Source organism: Terrapene carolina, unplaced genomic scaffold, assembly GCF_002925995.2.
Source record: "Terrapene carolina triunguis isolate 2854851 unplaced genomic scaffold, T_m_triunguis-2.0 Scaffold166, whole genome shotgun sequence".
NCBI classification, from domain to species: domain Eukaryota; kingdom Metazoa; phylum Chordata; order Testudines; family Emydidae; genus Terrapene; species Terrapene triunguis.
The window spans coordinates 1257840-1277947 of NW_020664517.1; the positions used below are offsets into that span (position 1 = coordinate 1257840).

At 55.2% G+C, this 20108-nt stretch overlaps 1 non-coding gene across 1 annotated transcript; it reads left to right on the forward strand.

Moving 5' to 3' along the window:
- The first annotated feature begins 10355 nt into the window (after positions 1–10355).
- On the forward strand, positions 10356–10428 carry TRNAR-CCU. The gene has a single exon. It is a non-coding gene; the product is annotated as a tRNA-Arg (tRNA).
- Positions 10429–20108: the final 9680 nt, after the last annotated feature.

The following is a 20108-nucleotide window of genomic DNA, read 5'->3' on the forward strand; positions in this document are numbered from 1 at the left end:
TGACACCAGTTGGGATCTGGCCCCATCGACTCCATTGGAGCCACAGCCCATTGACACCACTTGGGATCTGGATCCATTGACTCCATTGGAACCACGGCCCATTGACACCAGCGGGGATCTGGCCCCATTGACTCACTGGGCGAGCTGGGGCCCTGTGAGATCTCATCTGCACCCGATCTGAACACAAGGCTGCTGCTGAGTCCTGGAGTTGAGAACAGGCTTCCCCCAGGCCCTGTCCAGCGTCTCTGGCCTCAGCAGCCCTGGAGCAGCACAAGGGGCCGTGTGTGCTGGGGTCCGAGCACAGGCCCGAGGGGCAGGGAGTTGCTGGGGGCTTAGCCAAGTCCCTGCCCTGCTCTGGGCTCTGCAGCCCATTTCCAGGCTGGACTTGGCAGCGGGGCCCCAGTGTCTGGGCTGTGCAGCGCTTTCGCCAAGGAAAGGCCAAGCCACTGTTTGCCTGGGCCTGGAGCTGTGAGAGCCGGGGGGCAGGGCCCTGCCCCTGAGCTCCCTGCACATGAGGGTGGGGGCAGATTTTCCCCACACGCCTGCTCCTTATCATGCCCCCATGAGCTCCCTCTGGATGGGCCGGCTGAGAGCAGGGTGAGTTCTGTCGCTGCCAGGGATCATGGGGGGCTGTCTGCTGTCTGTCTGGGAGAGCTCTCCTGCACCCAGTGGACAGTCTGCTGCCCATGGCGCTGCCAGTGTAGGCAGGCCAGGGCGGGTGCCCACCGTTCCCTGGGTGAGGCCCTCTCTCCAGCTCTGAAGCAGCTGCTGTCTCCTGCCCCTGGCACTGCGGCCCTTGGGGGAACGGGAGGGGGAATTGCACTGCGCTCCCATCACAGCACGTGGCTCAGAAATTCATACAGCATGGGACAACACAGCCCCTGTGAGTGTCTCCCTGCTCCTGACCCTGGGGGGATCCCCCATGCAGACCCTGCCCCCTGTACTACCACTGGGGGACCCCCCTGTACTGACACCAGGGGAGGGACAGGACCCTTGTGCTGACCCCACTCCCCTGTACCCACACTGGGGAGGGGATGGTACGCCAATGCAAAATCCCAGAGGGCAGGAGATGGAATCTCAGGTGCTGGCTGGAGTATGCTGGGAACTCCTTGCTGCTTTGTTTCCAGTGACACAGAGCAACTCATTGGACCCACGCTCCCAGCATTGCCCCGCTGCTGGGCTCCCCATAGACACACCCTGGCAGAATGGTGCAAAGCACTCTGGGAGCCATAGGGGTGGGGGGTTCTCCTGGTCTGAAGACAGGGTTGGGAGCCGAGACCTGCAATCTAGTCCCAATTCTGCCTCTCCCCCGCGCTTTGTCTTGGTCTCCCCCCTCTGGAGGTCCTTGCCCTGTGGGTGGGCTGTGGTGATTTTCTGGTGAATATTTGTAAAGGGCCACGCTGCGATTGACATGGATCAATAACCGGGTCTCGGTTCATTGCCCAGGGGTGACAGTTTACAGCGGAACTGCCTGGCTGATGCAGCATCCCTGATCTTGTGTTTTGGCCTGGTAGGCGGCGCTGGCACCAGGGTTCTCTCTGGCACTGTCTGATTGAGCTCCCCATTACAACCTGGGACCGGAGCTCCACCCCTGCACCCGGCGGGTCGGGGGGTCAAACGCTACTGGATCCATTTGCCTCAGGGTAAGAGCTTGTGGGTTACAGAGGGTTGGGTCCCTGGGCTCAGCCCCCACCCTCCTGTGGGGCTTCCACAGTCCCATCTGGGCAGGCTACCACAGCCCCATTTCTGTAGGGCACTGGTCTGTGCTGCTGCTCGCTGGCCTCGTGCAAATGGGCACAGGGCCCTCTCAATCTCCATGGCACAGGATGATGGACAACCATTCCTCATCCCTGCCCTCAGGCCTGAAATCAAGAAATGGCAGAGCAGGCTTCACGTGGCAGGGAGCCAGTGACACACAGAGCTGGCTGGGCCGGGCACAGGGCAGACAGGACCTGAGTGAGCTGAACGCACCTAGACCTGCCGGTGCCCCTCAATCCCGACCCGCAGCCCCCTTGTTATGCCAGCCCTGCCGGTGCCCCTCAATCCCGACCCGCAGCTCCTCCCTCCATGATAACAAAGACCTCATCTATTAAGCTGCTTTCCATCTCCTGACAGTCATTCGTTCTGGACCATTCAACTGCGACCGGAGTCAAATCCTGTGTTGGGAGCCAGGGATGCGTTGGGAGGCCGTGGATCCTGCGGCTCTGGTTTAGGTTCAATAGAGCTGGATAATCCAGGGATCTGTGGTGCCCCTTTGGTACGGGGCTAATTAGGGCAAATACCAAAGGGTCGGGCCTGACTCTCCGCCCCAGGAAGGGCTGAAGGGGAGGTGAATCTCCTCCCCAGAGCCTCCACTGCCTCTGGCTGCTGGAACAGCCTTCCCTGGTGCTGCAAACCCCAGCTGCCCTTCCCCCAGTGCCCAGCTCCCAGCTCCCCCCCCCCCGCCCCCCGCCATAGCTCCTACAAGGCAGCTGCCCCTCAGTTGTGTCGTCCATCTAGTGCCCGGCCCAACGGGGCCCTGACCCCTGTGTGGGGCCCGGTTGTGCTACTGCAACCCCATAACAAGGATACCCGCCCCACCCAGCTCTGGGCCACTTGGGGGCAGCGCAAAAGAAACCAAATCTACTGTCAAACCGCGGGGGAGAGGCCGAGGGTTTGGGGATCTGCCAGGTGATATCAAGTGCTGCCTAGGACACCCGGTACAAAGAAATCATTTCACCCACTCCTGCAATGCAACCACCTCTGGGGTAGAAGACAGCAGCTGCTTCCCAGCGCATGGCACCACAGCACGGCAGGTTAGAACAGAGGAGGAAGGGGAATCCCAGGAAGCTGGTTGTGGAGGCTGAATGTAATTGGCTGAGCTGGACCCATAGCCAGGACCCAGTGGCTGATGCTCCCGCTGTTATGGAAAGACCCTGCCCATGAGCACAAGTGGCCCAGAAGCCCCTTCTCGTCAAAGAGACCGCGCCCCTAGTGGCAGGCTGGGAAACTGCACTCAGCACAACATGGGCGGGAAGAGCGCCTTGACTCTCCAGCCATGCTTGCAGGAATGCAGCCCCCTCGCGAGACTGGCTAACTCAAAGCACTGTTCCTGGGGCTAGCCAGGGCTCTGGCCCCTGCGAATGGACGGGGCTGGGGACAGCAGTTGGCCAGTGCCACAGGGAACGATGCTTTTGGCTGGAGAAGGCCCCAATCTCCTTGGTCCTTCACGCATCTCCTGGCTTCAACGGCCTTCAAGGCCAGGAATGGCAGACACAGGGAGCTGGGGCTGCATTGGCCCGAGGAAATGGGGATCTTCTGCATCCAACCTGACACCCCCCCTAAAGCCAGGTCAACGTGTACCCTCCCCCGGCCCAGGCCCTGGAGACGGGCATGGCTGGGGCCCTGTGTCCTAGTGCAAAGGATTCTGGGACACTGCCCATCCTGGTTCCACCTCCTCAGCCTCAGTGCCCTACACTGCCACTGGCTCCGTCTGCTCCTGCGCTGTGGAGGGTCCGTTCGCCCGGCATTCCCCCGCTCCTGGGGCCAGATGGGCCCGTTGCTGCCTGCGGGGATGGGGGGTGTTGCTGCCCTTGAGCATGAGGCTGGGGGCTTTGGGAATGTTCAAGCCTTTGCTGTCTCTCTGCCCCACACTTTCCCCACATGTGGCTGGGGGGGACACGTCTGTCTTGTGGCCTCTCCTCCCTCCCTCGCCAGCGCTGCCCTCCAGCGCCTGTGTCTGGGGTGGGGCCCAGCTGCTGCAGTGATAATCTCAGGCATGGGAGGAGTGAGCCAGGCCAGGCAGCTCCATAGGAACACCCCCACCATGCCGAGAGGGGAGAACGGGGCTGGGGCCGGAGGGGGAGCCCAGGCTGGAGTCTCCCAGGGCAGGTTGGCACCTCCATGCACTTCAGGGAACTGGCCCAGAAAGGCAGGGACTTGCTGCAGTGCACAGAGCCCCTGTTACCAAGGGCCAGAGGGCTCAGCCCAGTGTGGCCCGGACCTCAGGGGCAGACAGCTCAGTGCTAGGCCCTGGCTACAAAGCGACTCCACCTTGGCAGACGCCAGAGAACCTTATCACATCTATCCAGCCGCCAGCTGCAGCATGGCTCAGACTAGAAAGCCCTGGGGGGGATCTCCCCCCCCACCCCGCACAGGCAGCTGCTGCAGATTGAGGGTGTCTGCTGTTCTGCCTGCGGCGCCTGACGAGAGGGCTGCGCACCTCAGCCCCATCGCTTGGGGACACTCTGTTACTCTGCTGCGAATACACGAGTCAGAGAAAGCGCCCCTTCCCCAGACTGGCCACTCACAACCCCAAGGCTGGCAGCCTCCCTCTGGCACCAGGGAAATCCTTGGAAGCCCAGCTCGCCCTGTCTCCAGCAGGGGGCACTGTCCCTTCCGAGCCGGTGCCGAGCCCAATGCCCAGCAATGCCCTGTGCCGCTGGAGGCTCTGCTGCCTCGTGGCATTTTTCCTACATTGGGCGCTAGCCCCAGCACCTTGGCAAAATCCCATCTTGGGGACTTAGATCCCCAGCCCCACGCAGCTGCGCCTGGAGACAGGGTTCTCCTTCATTTTCTGGCCTAGGCTTTTGTGTGAAGTCACTGCATGGGAGTTAACAGTGGCCATGCTGTGCCCCAGAGGTGGCTGCATTTCTGTGGCGGGAGAAAGGAGACCTGAGTGCACACAGTGAATGTGTTAAACGTGTTTTGCTCCTGAGGGGCCACCGTTGAAATGCAGGGGTATAAGGTCAGCTGATCGTGGCTCTCCTCACATCCCTTCCGGCAGTGTGCTGAGGGGAGGGTTTTATCCATTAAAGTCAATGTGGGCTGCGTGGCTAAGCCCCAGCAGACTAATGGGCTCGGTTCATCCCAGCCAGGGCAGCACGGTGATAGTGGCTTGGCAGATTGTGGCCCCCCTGAGTGTGTTGTGTCAGGGACCGGGCAAGTGTCAGCATCGCTGGCCCCAGCCCGGTAACAGAGGGTGCCGCCTTCAAACCGTCCGGCCATTAACCTGCCCCACGCATAGGCGCCGACCCTGTGAGTGCTCCGGGGCTGGAGCACCCACAGGGAAAAATTAGTAGGTGCTCTGCACCCACCAGCTGCCAAGCTCCCCCGTTGCATCCCACCTCCTCCTCCGCCTACCTCTCAGCACTTCCCGCCTTGCTGCCACCAAACAGCTGTTTGATGGCGTGCTTGGAGGGAGGAGGAGGAGCGGGAACATGGTGTGCTCAGGGGAGGAGGCGGGGAAGAGGCGGAGTTGGGGCGGGGACTTTGGGGAAGGGGTTGGAATGGGGGTGGGGCAGGGGTGGAGTCAAGGTGGGGTTGGGGGCAGAGGTAGGTCGAGCACCGACCAGCAGGAGCAGAAGTCGGCGCCTATGGCCCTGTGGCAAATAAATGGTTATTGCAGCTCCCCGCTAATGGGTGGTTTGTGCAATTCAAAACAGAACTGACTCCAGCCTCCACCCAGTAATCCGGGAAAACCTGGAGGGAGGCTGCCCGGGGTGGGAGAGAGGCTAGCAGTGAGCAAGGCAGCAACCGGCCCCAGAAAAGAAGTGACGCAGCAAGTGGGGAAGCCAGTAGATTCTGGCCTATAGGCCGGTTCAGGTTAAGAAATAAATTGAAGTTAAATTTGGGGCCTAAGTGTCGAGGAGTATGAGAAGTTGCTACTGAGAGAAGTTAGAGAGAAGTTGGAGACAAAGTGTTGTGGGAAAGTCAGAGCTAGCAAGGACATGGCCCAGGGTTATGTCCCATTCAGTTGTGGTTATAACTGGTTGGAGCGGGGTTTATAAGGAGTGTATTCGAGAATTGCGAATATTTTATTCAAATGCTTCTCCGTTGATAGTCTGGGAAGGACATTGGCCCAGATGTTAATTTAAATAATGGGTGATGTTAAGAGCTAATAAGATGATGGAAATATCATTATGGTAAAGGGCAATTTAATGTTGATTAGTATTATTGGGAGGAGACCAGTATCAGGGGGTAGCCGTGTTAGTCTGTATCTACAAAAACAACAAGGAGTCTGGTGGCACCTTAAAGACTAACAGATTTATTTGGGCATAAGCTTTTGTGGGTAAAAACCTCACTTCTTCAGATGTGGGAGGAGACCTGACATCTAGTGCCAAACTGGGGGACAAGGTATCACGGAGTGTGGGGGGACACAAGGCCCTGCACCCTCGGCTTCCTGCGATTCACCATGACTCTCAGCCAGCCAGTAAAGCAGAAAGTTTATTTAGACGACAGGAACACAGTCCAAGACAGGTCTTGCAGGCACAGACAACAGGATCCCCCCCAGTTAGGTCCATCTTGGGGTCCCAGGGCTCCACAGCCCCCTTGGGAGGCAGAGCCCTGTCTGCCTCCCAGCCATTCCACCAGCCAGCTCCTGAAACTCTCCCTTCAGCGACCCCTCCCACAGCCTTTGTTCAGTTTCCCAGGCAAAGGTGTCACCTGGCCTCTAACCCCTTCCTGGGTTCTCATGTTACATGCTCAGGTATCTTCCCTCAAGGCCAGTCTCCCATCCCCCAATGCAGACCGTCCTAGCCAACCTCCCCTGCCTTCCCAGCCAACACTCCCCACTCAGCATTCAAAGACCACATTAAGAACAGTCCCAGTTCGTCACACAAGGACTTCAGGAGCAAACTGTATTTGCATAGAGCTGCCTACGCTGCCTGGGTGCTCAGCAAATGCTGCTGCTTTGCCAAAATGATCAGTTTTGGCTGGTTCTGGGTCACAGTTCACTGTAGTATTGAGTGCAGGGGTAATGAAATGTTGTTCTCCTTATTGGTACCTCTCTGATGGACCACAACCTTGTGGTGGTGGAGAGGCTTGCGTGGGCTAAAGACCCTCAGAGCTACATCATCCGGAGCTTTTATACTCCTCGTCGGGTCCCCCTTGGTGAGCAGGCCTGAGGCGAGGCTCCTGACTAACCATGGTACAAACTTCACAAGACCCCAACGGTGGATCGGGCGCATATAGAGGACCTTCTGGTACTCTGTGGCAGTGAAGGCGGATGAAGGCTGCAGCAGGAAGGAGGCCCCTGGTTGTCTTGGATCTCCTTGCCACTGGGTCAGGGTTTTCCTCCTGTCAAGTTTGGCGTGGTTACCGCCTGCACACCGGTTTCCCCACGTTAAAAGATTTCACACACAGGCCTCTGCCAAAGGGCTCAGACCCACACAAAGTCCTGTGGTGACGGATGAGTGGCGGGGAAGACAGGAGCAGTGATCTCTGGGAGTCTTTAGTCACAAATCTGCTTGCAGGCGGCAGCTGTGTGATGGTCGTTTTGTGCTTGGATGAGACAGAAGTGCATTTCGGCAGCAGTGGCTGTGAATGAGCAGGGCCTCTTCGGGATCCCCTCTGCTCACCCCAAATGGGGAGGGGGCTAGAAAAGGTGCCCCAAACATCGGCCGTCCCACATTCTTCCAATGGAATGGCTGCCTCCAGTGGAATCGCTCAACTCCGCCGCCGAAACAAGAGACAGAAGACAATGAATTTCGTCACCTGGAATGTCCGCACCCCCATGCACTCTCAGCACGGCGAATGCCCAGGAAGAAGAACTGCCATAATTGCCAGAGAACTGGCAAGACTCGACATTGACACTGCCGCTCTTAGTGAGACCCGCTGGGCCGATGAGGGCCAAGTAAAAGGATGGAGGTGGCTACACCTTCTTTTGGACAGGAAAGCCACCAAAGAGAGACGCGGTCACGGGATTGGTTTTGCCATGAAAAATAAGACCCAGTCAGCTTGTGGAGCTTCCCAGGGGGATCAACAAGCGTCTCATGACTCCTTGGCTCAAGCTTAGCAACACCCAATATGCCACAGTCATCAGCGCACACGCCCCACACTCGATGATGAGGAAGACAATCAGGAGCAGTTTTATAGAACCCTTGATGCAGTTCTCACAGCCACGCCTAAGGCAGACAAACACATCCCCCTGGGAGATTTCAATGCCAGAGTCAGATGGGATTTCCAACTCTGGAGCGGCACAATAGGCCAAGAAAGGATTGGAAATGTAACGGCCCTTGCAGCCCCGGAGCACTGGGAGGACATGCGGCGTGGCCCCAGCCTCCCTAGCCCTGGAGCACCAAGAGGACATGCGGCGTGGCCCCAGCCTCCCCAGCCCTGGAGCACGGGGGGGGGGGGGGGAGAGGGCTGCACAGCCCTGGAGCACCAAGAGGACATGCGGCGTGGCCTCAGCCTCCCCAGCCCCGGAGGGCGGGCGGTGCGGCCCAAGCCTGGGTGAGCTGCGCGGAGTGGAAGCAGGAGAGGGGAGGCCTGGGGGCGGAGCGCGGGTGGGGCCCTGCCTGGCTGTTTGGGGAGGCACTGCCTCCCCCAGCCTGTGATACCCACCACCCATGTGCAATGCAGTCCCACAATAGCTCATCTAACGCTTAGCACTTAGAGATCGTACTCCCTTATTTCAGCTCTAGCGACCACTCAAAAAAAATTATCATTTGAGTCTAATCAGCTTTCTCTCTAAATGGCAGAAAGGGGGAAAGTCCTGGTTAACGGCTGAAATTGCTGACCAATGATGTGACAGAAACACCCTACACTGTCCTACCAGGGCCGCTGACTAGCAGCCTGCGTGGCTTCCTGCTAGCCCCAGAGCTCGCAAGGCGCGAGGATGGAGCCTGGCGACTAAACCCAAACACCCAGCACAGTGGCACAGTGGACGCCTGCCTGGCCCATGTGTCTGCGTGCCAGAGCTCGCAAGGCGCTAGTCTGGATGCTGGGTGTTCTCTGAGCCGAGCTAGCAAAGTGGTGCCGCACACGCGTGCTGGCCCCATAACTCAGAGGTGGGTGGGTCAGAACTCTCCTTTGTAAAAGATGGGCCTGTTTCTTATGACTCTGGGCCTTCAAGCGCGGCAGCGACCGGCAGAGCACCAAGAACATAGGCCATGAGGCAAGAGGCGGTGGCCTGCCAGGGAGCTCCCCAGCACCTCTGGCTGCCTGGGCTGAAGGCGTGAGGCAGGCCTGCGCGAGGTGAGGGCCTCCTGTCCCGGCCTGAGGCAGCAGTGCTTCCTCGTCCCCTTTTCCCGCCCACACGGGCAGGCGACTGCTGCGGGAGCGCACAAGGGAGGCTCTCGGGACACTAGGCAGCTGTGTGTGGCTGTCAGGGGAAAGAGCCGAGGCTCCCGACTCGACCTGCCATTGGCTCGCGTGGCTCTGCGCTCCGTCAGCCGGGGCAGGCCAGGCTGCGGACGTGACTCAGGCTCGGGCAGCATGGCCGCGCTTCCCTGGTGAGGCACGAGGCAGGCCTAGAAGTTTGCACAGGCAATGGGAAAGTGGGAGGGAGGCAGGCTTAGAGCCGGCGTTTCTCCCTTCCCGCTGGGGCATACGTGTTCGGGTAGCAACTCGTGCCTGGGTGAAGGTTTTGCATGTGGGCTTGAGGATTAAGCCCGAGCCCCTGGCATGGCTGCTCGGAGATGGGCTTTTGCGGCACGGCCCCTGCAGACTTCCAGGCAGCAGGTCAACCCACTGTGTCCAAGAGGGACGCCTTCGAGGCAGGAAAAGGGGACTTCATGGCTCCCAATGGACTTTGAGGCGCCCACGGGGAGCATACCTTCAACAGCATCCCTGGGGGAGCATAAACCACCCTCCTTTCAATTAACAGCTGAACGCACTCACTTATGATGCCACATTGACACCTACCAGCAGGTGGTTTGCCAGGGCCGCTGCCCAGCAGCCTACACCGCTTCCTGCCAGTGCCAGAGCTCGCAAGGCACTAGCCTGGAGCCAGGGCCACTAGCTGCTGCTTAAGAGGAGACTGCAGTGTGGCACAGTGGAAGCATGCTGGGCCCGTAGCCCGATGGATCAAAACCCTGTTCTGCTCGCACTGGGCTTCTTCTTCTTACACTGGGCCGTCAAGCGAGGGGGCGGCTAGCGCAGCGCTAAGATCCTAAGGCAGGAGGCAGCTGACGCCAGCAGCCTGCTGGGGAGCTCCCAGAAGTTGTTAAGGGACAGAGACTCCTCAATGCCCTTAGTAACAAGGGTTTGGGGTTCACCGAGGCCAGGAAGGGGGTCACTATGTCTGCCCTATAACCCTGGGTGTCAGGTCGCTGTGCAGCTCTGATCTCAGCAGCCCACAGCCTCACCCTGGTTATGCCCCACCTGGTTATTCCTTACAGGCTGACCTTACCCCGCTTCCAGCCCCACATTCACCCCTTAATCGTCCTACTGCCACCCAGAGGCACAGACATGGAGGTGCTGAAGGAGGGAGGTGTGACGGTAGGATGGGGGCTTCTCTAAAATGGCTGGCAGAAAGGGGGTGCTTAGCTCTGTCAGCGCCCTGCCCGGTTGCCTCGCTGACAGCGGATTCAGACATTTCTGTAAGGTGCATTTGTGAGAGAGAATTTCCCTCCCTCCATTTGTTGCCCTGTGGCGCCCCAGTGGCCTAATGGATAAGGCATTGGCCTCCTAAACCAGGGATTGTGGGTTCAAGTCCCACTTGGGGTAAAGAGCTACTTTCTTCCCATATATTGCAAAGAACCCTTGGCCTTATTTTCACCAAGAAAGCTGAGGGATGTTTGAACACAAAGTACTGAATCTTGGGAACAATCCCCCAGAAATGTCATCTTCCACACGAGAGCTTTCTAGACCCATCAGTAGCATAACAGTTAATAGTAGTGTTTGTCTGAGACTAGAGTGAAGGGGAGTGTTTACTCAGAAACATCAATGGGTGAATCAGCCGGAAAGAGCAAGGCCCTTCAGAGAGAGAACGGATCTATCTGGAGACAAAGCAGCCCCTGAGAATGAGCAAGGGTGGGAAAAGAAGAGGTTCAAATACACCGCTACCCCGATACAACACAAATTCGGATAGAACGTGGTAAAGCAGTGCTCCGGGGGGCGGGGCTGCACACTCCGGCGGATGAAAGCAAGTTCAATCTAACACATTTTCACCTATAATGCAGTAAGATTTTTTGGCTCCCGAGGACAGCGTTATATCGGGGTAGAGGTGTATGCATTAGGTGTTAGGTTGGTCTGGCAAATTTAAAGAAAATACCAGTGCCCTTAGCAAGATGCAGACACTGTCTGTTTCTGACCTTTTCCTGGGAGTTCATTGAGAAATATTTTCCTTAATTATGTTATGGAATATAGGGTGGGCTATGAAGACACCATTCTTCCTGCTTTCCCCCTCTGAGACTATATGGCTACATGGCATGGGGCCTGTGATAAATGAATGGGGGGGGGGAGCTCCCTTTTATGGACACCCAGCCAGCCAGTTAGCTACAAAATCCCTGTTAGTAGCTGTTCTCTACTTGCTTTACCTGTAAAGGGTTTAAAAAGCCCATAGGTAAAAGGAAGGGAGTGGGCACCTGACCAAAAGAGCCAATGGGAGGGCTAGAACTTTTTAAAATTGGGGAAAAAATTTCTCTTTCTCTGTCTGTTGTTGTTCTCTGGAGAGAGGGCACAGGGCTGGAGCTATGCTGTAAAAAGCTTTAAACCAGGTATGAAAAATCATCAAATCATCCCTAGAACTACTCATTGAACCCCAGATATGTAAGTAGATCAGGAATGTCTAGGAAGACGCAATTAGGTTTATCTCTTTTATTTCTTTTTGGCTTGTGGACTCCTCCGTGCTAACCCAAGGTGCTTTTGTTTTGCTTGTAACCTTTAAGCTGGACTTCAAGAGAGATATCTTGATGCTTAATTCGTATGTTTTTTTTTCCAAATCTAACAAAAAGCCTAAGGTCCAATTGTATTTTCTTCTTTGTTGTTTTTAATAACATTTATTTTTTAAGAACAGGATTGGATTTTTGTGTTCTAAGAGGTTTGTGCACATATTGTTTAATTAGCTGGTGGCAATAGCAGATTTCCTTTGTTTTCTTTTCCAGCTCTTCCCGGGGGGGAGGCGAAGGGCTTGAGTGTACCCCACAAGGAGGAATTCCCAAGTGTGCCTTCCTGGGTCCAAAGGGGTTTTTTGCACTTGGGTGGTGGCAGCATCTACCCATCCAAGGTCAGAGAAAAGCTGTAACCTTGCGAGTTTAATACAAGCCTGGAGTGGCCAGTATTAATTTTTAGAATCCTTGCAGGCCCCCACCTTCTGCACTTGAAGTGCCAGAGTGGGGAGTCAGCCTTGACAGGGCCTATGCGCACCTGCCAGTCAACTGCTGGAGAGAACAACAGCAACACAGACAAGAAGGGCAGCAGGGCAGACAGGAGCTCCAGCAAGATGGTGGTACCAGATCTCACCAACGGGGAGGTGGCTACCCCAGCATGCACAAGGCTGAGCCAGCAAGTGTGGTGTGTGCTGCAGCATACCCCTACTCACTTTTGCAACTGTGTTGTTGTGTGGACACTCATATGTCTGGGTAATATCAGATCCCTGCATGGGCTCACAGAGCAGCTCTGCTCACTTGGCAGAGATTCAACAGACCCCCCCAGGAAGGGGAGGGCATGCATTCAGGCCCTGTAATGGGATTCACTCACCAGGGTGGTGCCTCCTGCTGTTTGTCTCAGGGATTAGGTGGCTCAGCTGGTGTTCCCTCTACTGGTGGTGCCTCGTCCATCACCATCACCGTTTGCAGACCTGCCTCAGTTCAAGTACTACAGCGTCCTCTTTATGACTCGGCCATCCGGCTGTGCCATGATCTATGCTCCTCCCTTCCAGGGCACCGGAAAGGCGGCGGGGGAGTATCTCCCAATCCAGCCTTTTCCCCAGTGGTCCTGTTGGTGTCCTGTTGCTAAAGGACCTCCCCCCAGCCTAAGGGGAGGATCCACAGGTCCATGATACCAAATAATTGCAGGGGACAACTAATGAGATAACAGGAACGGGAGTGAGGTCACAGGGCTAAACAATAAACGAAGGGAAGTGTTTGTTTTATTTGCTCAGTAATCTGCTTTGATCAGTTTGCTAACCCTTATTAATCACTTAAAACCTATCCTTTGTAGTCAATAATCTTGTTTTGTTTATTAAAATCCAGTTTGTGGAATTAACAACTGTGGGGGTGGGGCAAAAAGCTGTGCATATCTTCCTCCACATTGAGGGAGGGGGCGATTTCCATGAGCTTGCACTGTACAGATCTCTGTGCGGCGCAAGAAAATATAATTTTGGGTTTGCTCCCAAGAGGCGGTGTGCACTTGAGTGCGGGGCAATCCCCAATCTGATTCTTCCCAGGCAGAGCTGATCTCAGTGTCTGTGTCTTTCTGCCGCTGGGTGTGTCCCTATGTGTGTGTGTGTGTGTGTGTGTGTGTGTGTGTGCGCGCGCGCACTGGAGGAGGCTTGAGGACCTGGCACAACAGGATAGGATGAGGGGCCCCAGGATGGTGGAACAGGCAGGCTCAGTGGGACCCCAGTACATCTGGTGGCACCCCGGAGCGGGGGGTAACCCGTCACAGGTGCTACCTCCCTGCAGCCCTCTAGGAACTCAGTCCTCTCCCTGCGGCTCCCTTTGATGTGAAGCTGCTGGGCTCTAATTGGCTGCTCCCTACGCAGCCTCCCTTGGCTGCTTTTAACCCCTTCCTTGCTAGTGTGGAGTGAACACCCCATCACAGGCCCCATTCCTGGACAGTTCAAATATTATAGGTCTGTTGCCCTTGTAAAGTTAACTGAACAAGCAGGACTTGGTTCGAAGTGAAATCCTTCCTACATGATCCCAGCAACAAAGTTACCATGTTCACAAGTCATGACCTGCCCCTAAAGTCAAAGGGCTGGTTCTTTTGTCTTCTGAGGTACGAGAGAGAGAACTAGAGAGAGAGGTGACCTGGGGTGTTTTTGCCCCTCTCTTTTATAGTCCAGTCACCCTTTGAAGTGGATTCATCTAATGATTACCTCTCAAGCAACGTTTATTCAAAGAGTAAAGAAAGTGACATGGAGCCTTGTGGTGAAGGAGGTTCCATGCAGTGCTTGCTAAAATGTAAATCAATCTGCACCTGCTCCCCTTCCTGGCCAAAAATGGTCACTTGACAGGTCATTGCCAGTCAACTTTGATGACACCTGGCTGAAGGCATCAGCTTGTGCTTTGTGTTTGGGAAAGCCATTTCCCCCCTCCCCAAACTTGTCTGGTAAACGCATACTCCTTTGTTCAGGATAGGCCTGTTTAATCATTTGTGCCTAGGCAGGGTTGTGTGATTCTGAACATGTGCTAATAACAGCATAGAGGGGATTTCGTAACTATATATAATGTTGCTACATACATGTCAACATGATATTATTGTCCAGAGAGCTGTTGGTTTTTAAATGATACTTCATGAGCCACATTGTGTACAAAGATTATTACAATCGTGTGTAGGGTGTGAATAGAGGGGTGTTTCGGTCACCGTTATATGGCGGTGTTGCAGTGTATGCTCACTCCGCCCCTTTTGGGGGTGGACCAGGGTTGTGAGGGCACTGCAGTTGCAGTCTACCAGACTGTCCTTCAACTCAAGATTTAGGCGCACTAAATTCAGAGTCAACATGGCGGTCCTTGGGTTCAGGACAGCGTGGCCTAATGGCCTGAGTCATTATGGCCACCCTTTGGGCTGCAAGGCCTAATGGCCGGATCCGGCGGCTGCTTCCAAAGGGGGAGTAGCGGCCGGAGTAAGGGGACCTGGGCCCACCTGACTCCACTGGGTCCCAGCCCAAGGCCCTCTCAGGTTGAGTGCATTCGCCACCCAGCCAGCCGGGATCCTACCGCAACATGCTGACCTTACACAGGTATGAGATACCACTCACTCCGCCTCCCTGGACCACTTCCTACCTTGTTTCCTGAATCTGTCGTCCATCTATCGTCGGGGTCTCCGAGTTCCCTGGCACTAGCTGCTCCATGGAACTTTGACTCCTGCCAATTGACGGTAGGTAGCAGGTCTCTGGTCTGGTCCCTGGGATCTCAGGTTCCCACAGTCAGGGGCTGTAGCAGCTCCTGGCCTGGAGCCTCCACCAAGTGTGCTTCTTCCTCTGTGGCCAGCCCAGCCTGAGCTGTTCTCCTTTATACTTACACAGCAGTTGGAGCATGCCCAGCAGAGTCTGAGGGGCGGGACTTCCTCCAGCCATAGTGTGGAATTAACCCTTTCTCGCCTAGTGCGGGATCTCCTTTCTCCTGGCACTGAGCCTTTAATGGTTCTTACACGTGCACGGTAGGCAAGAAGTAGGACTTTCTGCAAGGGTAATGAACAACCCGAAGGGCCTGGCTTCGTAGGGCACCCGTCGCACCAGCGCCTAAGGTTTACCTGATGAGTCTCTCAGGGAAACCTCTCCTGTTTTTCCTGATTCTACCACAGGCTCCCTTCCTCCTAGGGAAAGAGATACGAATGAAGGGATGCTGGTAATATACCGGTCGACACGGACAGGGTAACCAGATCCATGAAGGGTCCCAACAAGCTCCCACATGTTACCAGATGCTCCAAAGTCACTGGGTAAGGAACCACTGGATGTGTCTTCTCCCAAAATGTCACCCTTCTGCCAGGTGGAGCCAGCAGCATCAAGGGCCGGGTTCAGTATCTAGAGGTTCCTTCTCAACAATACAACACAAAACCGTCTCGTGAGTGTAGTAAAACCTTTTAATAAAGGAGGGAATTAACTCAGCATTAATTTGAGAAAACACCACAACTAGGGTAGGCCCACTGCTTAGTGAAGAGGGAGAAACAGTAACAGGAAACTTGGAAATGGCAGAGATGCTTAATGACTTCTTTGTTTCGGTCTTCACCGAGAAGTCTGAAGGAATGCCTAACATAGTGAATGCTAATGGGAAGGGGGTAGGTTTAGCAGATAAAATAAAAAAAGAACAAGTTAAAAATCACTTAGAAAAGTTAGATGCCTGCAAGTCACTAGGGCCTGATGAAATGCCTCCTAGAATACTCAAGGAGCTAATAGAGGAGGTATCTGAGCCTCTAGCTATTATCTTTGGAAAATCATGGGAGACGGGAGAGATTCCAGAAGACTGGAAAAAGGCAAATATAGTGCCCATCTATAAAAAGGGAAATAAAAACAACCCAGGAAACTACAGACCAGTTAGTTTAACTTCTGTGCCAGGGAAGATAATGGAGCAAGTAATTAAGGAAATCATCTGCAAACACTTGGAAGGTGGTAAGGTGATAGGTAACAGCCAGCATGGATTTGTAAAGAACAAATCATGTCAAACCAATCTGATAGCTTTCTTCGATAGGATAACGAGTCTTGTGGATAAGGGAGAAGCTGTGGATGTGGTATACCTAGACTTTAGTAAGGCATTTGATACGGTCTCGCATGATATTCTTATCGATAAACTAGGCAAATACAATTTAGATGGGGCTACTATAAGGTGGGTGCATAACTGGTTGGATAACCATACTCAGAGAGTTGTTATTAATGGTTCCCAATCCTGCTGGAAAGGCATAACGAGTGGGGTTCCGCAGGGGTCTGTTTTGGGACCGGCTCTGTTCAATATCTTCATTAACGACTTAGATATTGGCATAGAAAGTACGCTTATTAAGTTTGCGGATGATACCAAACTGGGAGGGATTGCAACTGCTTTGGAGGACAGGGTCATAATTCAAAATGATCTGGACAAATTGGAGAAATGGTCTGAGTTAAACAGGATGAAGTTTAACAAAGACAAATGCAAAGTGCTCCACTTAGGAAGAAAAAATCAGTTTCACACATACAGAATGGGAAGAGACTGTCTAGGAAGGAGTACGGGCAGAAAGGGATCTAGGGGTTATAGTGGACCACAAGCTAAATATGAGTCAACAGTGTGATGCTGTTGCAAAAAAAGCAAACGTGATTCTGGGATGCATTAACAGGTGTGTTGTGAGCAAGACACGAGAAGTCATTCTTCCGCTCTACTCTGCGCTGGTTAGGCCTCAGCTGGAGTATTGTGTCCAGTTCTGGGCACCGCATTTCAAGAAAGATGTGGAGAAATTGGAGAGGGTCCAGAGAAGAGCAACAAGAATGATTAAAGGTCTTGAGAACATGACCTATGAAGGAAGGCTGAAAGAATTGGGTTTGTTTAGTTTGGAAAAGAGAAGACTGAGAGGGGACATGATAGCAGTTTTCAGGTATCTAAAAGGGTGTCATAAGGAGGAGGGAGAAAACTTGTTCACCTTAGCCTCTGAGGATAGAACAAGAAGCAATGGGCTTAAACTGCAGCAAGGGAGGTCTAGGTTGGACATTAGGAAAAAGTTCCTAACTGTCAGGGTGGTTAAACACTGGAATAGATTGCCTAGGGAGGTTGTGGAATCTCCATCTCTGGAGATATTTAAGAGTAGGTTAGATAAGTGTCTATCAGGGATGGTCTAGATGGTATTTGGTCCTGCCATGCGGGCAGGGGACTGGACTCGATGACCTCTCGAGGTCCCTTCCAGTCCTAGAATCTATGAATCTAGGGTTCATAAACACACACCATGAGCAAAAGACCCACCTCTGAGTAAGTTGGGCAGTGTCAGGGCCCTCCCAGCTCTCAGCCATTCCAGCTATTAATGGGGGAGGCTCTTGTAATAGACACTATCCCAAAGTAGCACCAATACTTAGACCTAGATATCAGTGATTTCAGCTCTCTATTGAGTCTAAAAGTGGGGGATGGGAAATGAGGATCACACAGTGACTAGAACCCTTAAACCAGGCCCACTCCACCAGGTATAAATACCTCTCCCCCACACTCTTTCAACTCACTGGACTTTGGAACCTATGTCCCCTGCCTAGTACGTGCCATTCAGTTGAGGGTGAGTCCCTCCATTGGGGTATGCCAGGTACAGTTCTGCTGCCCTCGGTTCAAACAAGAAGGCTAACAACTCTTTATTACTCCTGCCCCAATAACAAGGAGACTGGGGATCCAACACCAGCCACAAGCGATCATTTGGGCAACCAATCCCATCATGCTGAGCACCCAGACGGGGGGGGGTGTCCATGCAAACGAGATCAGCTTCTGAAGTCTTTTTCCACAGCTCACCACTAGATGTCAGGGGAGAGCTCATTCCGACTCTGCTTACACTGGTAAAATACCGGTCAACACAGACAGGGTAGCCTGATCCATGAAGGGTCCCAACAAGCTCCCACGTAATGTTACCAGATGCCCCAAAGTCACTGGCTAAGGAACTGCTTGGCAAATCATGGCTCTGCATGCAAAATTCCAAGGGCAGAGGAGGCCAAGGCACAAGCCTCTAAGAGATGACTGGCCTAACGCCTCGAGCTTGCCCAGGCTGATGCAAAAGAGCATTCTGTCACCACCCTCTGTCATTGGGGGGGGCTAGGCATAGGTCAGTGGTAGAAGGAAAACCGCCTTCCAGGACAGCAAGGGGAGCCGCAAAAAATGAGACCCTGTTTCTGCCCAGTTTCGATGGGGGCCCTTTTGCGTGCCAGGCAAACGTGATAACCACTACAACACAGAAACTCTACTGAGCTCTTCTGCCATTCCCCTGAAATGCCATCCACTTGGGTGGCACTTGCTCTGACACGCACAGATGGGCCAACCTGGACAGAGTGGCGGCCGCAGCAGCCAAGGTAGAGTGGAGGACAGCGGGCGCTCAGCAAGATATCCTTAGGAGGCTGGTTTGACTGTGGCTCGAAGGCGAGCTTCTTTTTCCACCCCTTCCTGAGGAAGGGCAAGAGAAGAAAGGAAGGGCATCTTGGCACAGCAGAGAGTCAGGCAACGTCCTTTCATGGAGGAACTGAAGATGAGGAATTCTCTCCAACTCAGAAGACATGGGGCACAGCTTTACCCTCCCCCCGAAAACCCCCCAGTGACAAAGGGCCCTGCTAAAGCTCAGATCTTCAGGCTAATGCTCTCCCAACCGAGCTACTTCAGCAGCTGCTGAATGCCCACCGGGGCCGCCGCATCTCTACTGGGGATGTTTTCGTCAGCCGTAGCGCACAAGAAGGAAGCTATTGCAAGAGGCCCATCAAGGCAAGATTAGTTTTGCCTGCTTCCCTCAGCTTGACTTGCTTCTTTGCCCCATTCCTGCCTTAGTACCCGGGTTGACCTGGTGGCCGAAGGGGACTGCAGCCTGCTGGAGGCAGGGAAGAAGGTGGGCAGCAAGACCCAGGTAGCAAGAGGGTCCGGCTGCTTCCTGGCTGCTTGGCCCGGGGGTCCTGGCTTGACCTGCTGGCCGCCAAGGACTTGGGGACCAGCAGTGGGGTGGAAGGAGTTGGGCAGGGCCACCCTCATGGGAGGAGGCTCTGGCCGCCTCCTTGCTGCCCCTCTCTGGGCTTTCAGCTTGACCTGCTGCCAGACAGGGATACTGGGGCACAGGGCGGGGAAGACGAGCCTTGGTGGTCGCCGCTCCCGCTTGTGGGACAATTGGCTTGACCCGCTGGACCCGTGGTCACAAGTCGCCAGGCCACCAGCTCGCCCCATTTCGACCCAATGGGTTGACCTGGTGGCCAGAATTCTTTCCGTCCAGGATTTCCCTCCAGAAGAACTCAGGGCCAGGCTGTCCAGCAGCAGCGCCGCACAGGAAGGTTTAATACTCGAGCCACAGCACATGCTGGGCGGGGTTAACGCTTGGTGCCCCAAGGCAGGGGAGAAGCAGAAGACTTGGGCCCCCGAGGGGCAGGCTGGGGCTTCCTGGAGCCCATTCGCTCACAGCCAGTCCCGCTGCCCTCTCCCAAGCCATCAATAGGGTCCCCGGGACAGCCAGAAAGGAGCAGCGGTTCTCTCTGGCACAGGTGCCAACTTTTCCCGGTGCTGGTGGGTGGGCGGAGGGAATGCCAGGCACGGGCAGTGGCAGAAGGAGAAGTGCCTCCAGGACAGCGGGATGCCGTGTTTGTGCCGGTTTCGCTCGGAGGCTGTGCCGCGTGTGAGGCAAACGTGGGAACCACGACCCAGAAATTCTACCGGGCTCTGCTGCAGGGCCTGCCTTCGGGGTGGGCCGTATGGGCCCCAGCCCAGGGCAGCCCGCCCAAGGGGGTGCCGTGCGCAGGGTTTGGATTCCCACCTGACCTGCTGCTGAGAGCCAGCAGGGCTGGCAGGGGCAGCAGGGCAGGCGGGTGGGTGAGCAGCAGCGGGGGGGAGAGACCGGAGCTGCAGGGGGCTGTTGGAGGAACAGCCGGTGACTCCTCCGGAGCACGGGTGCCCCTCCCTTCCCCCCTAGGGCTGCGCGGGGCGGAGGAGCAGCAGCCCAGTGGGGGAGCGAGCAGCAGTGCCAGCTGCTTTGTGCATCCAGGTCAGTTTCCCCATGCGGGTGCAGGAGGGGGATGCAGGGACTGGGGTGAAGGGGGCACAGTGCAGGGGTTTGGGGCTCAG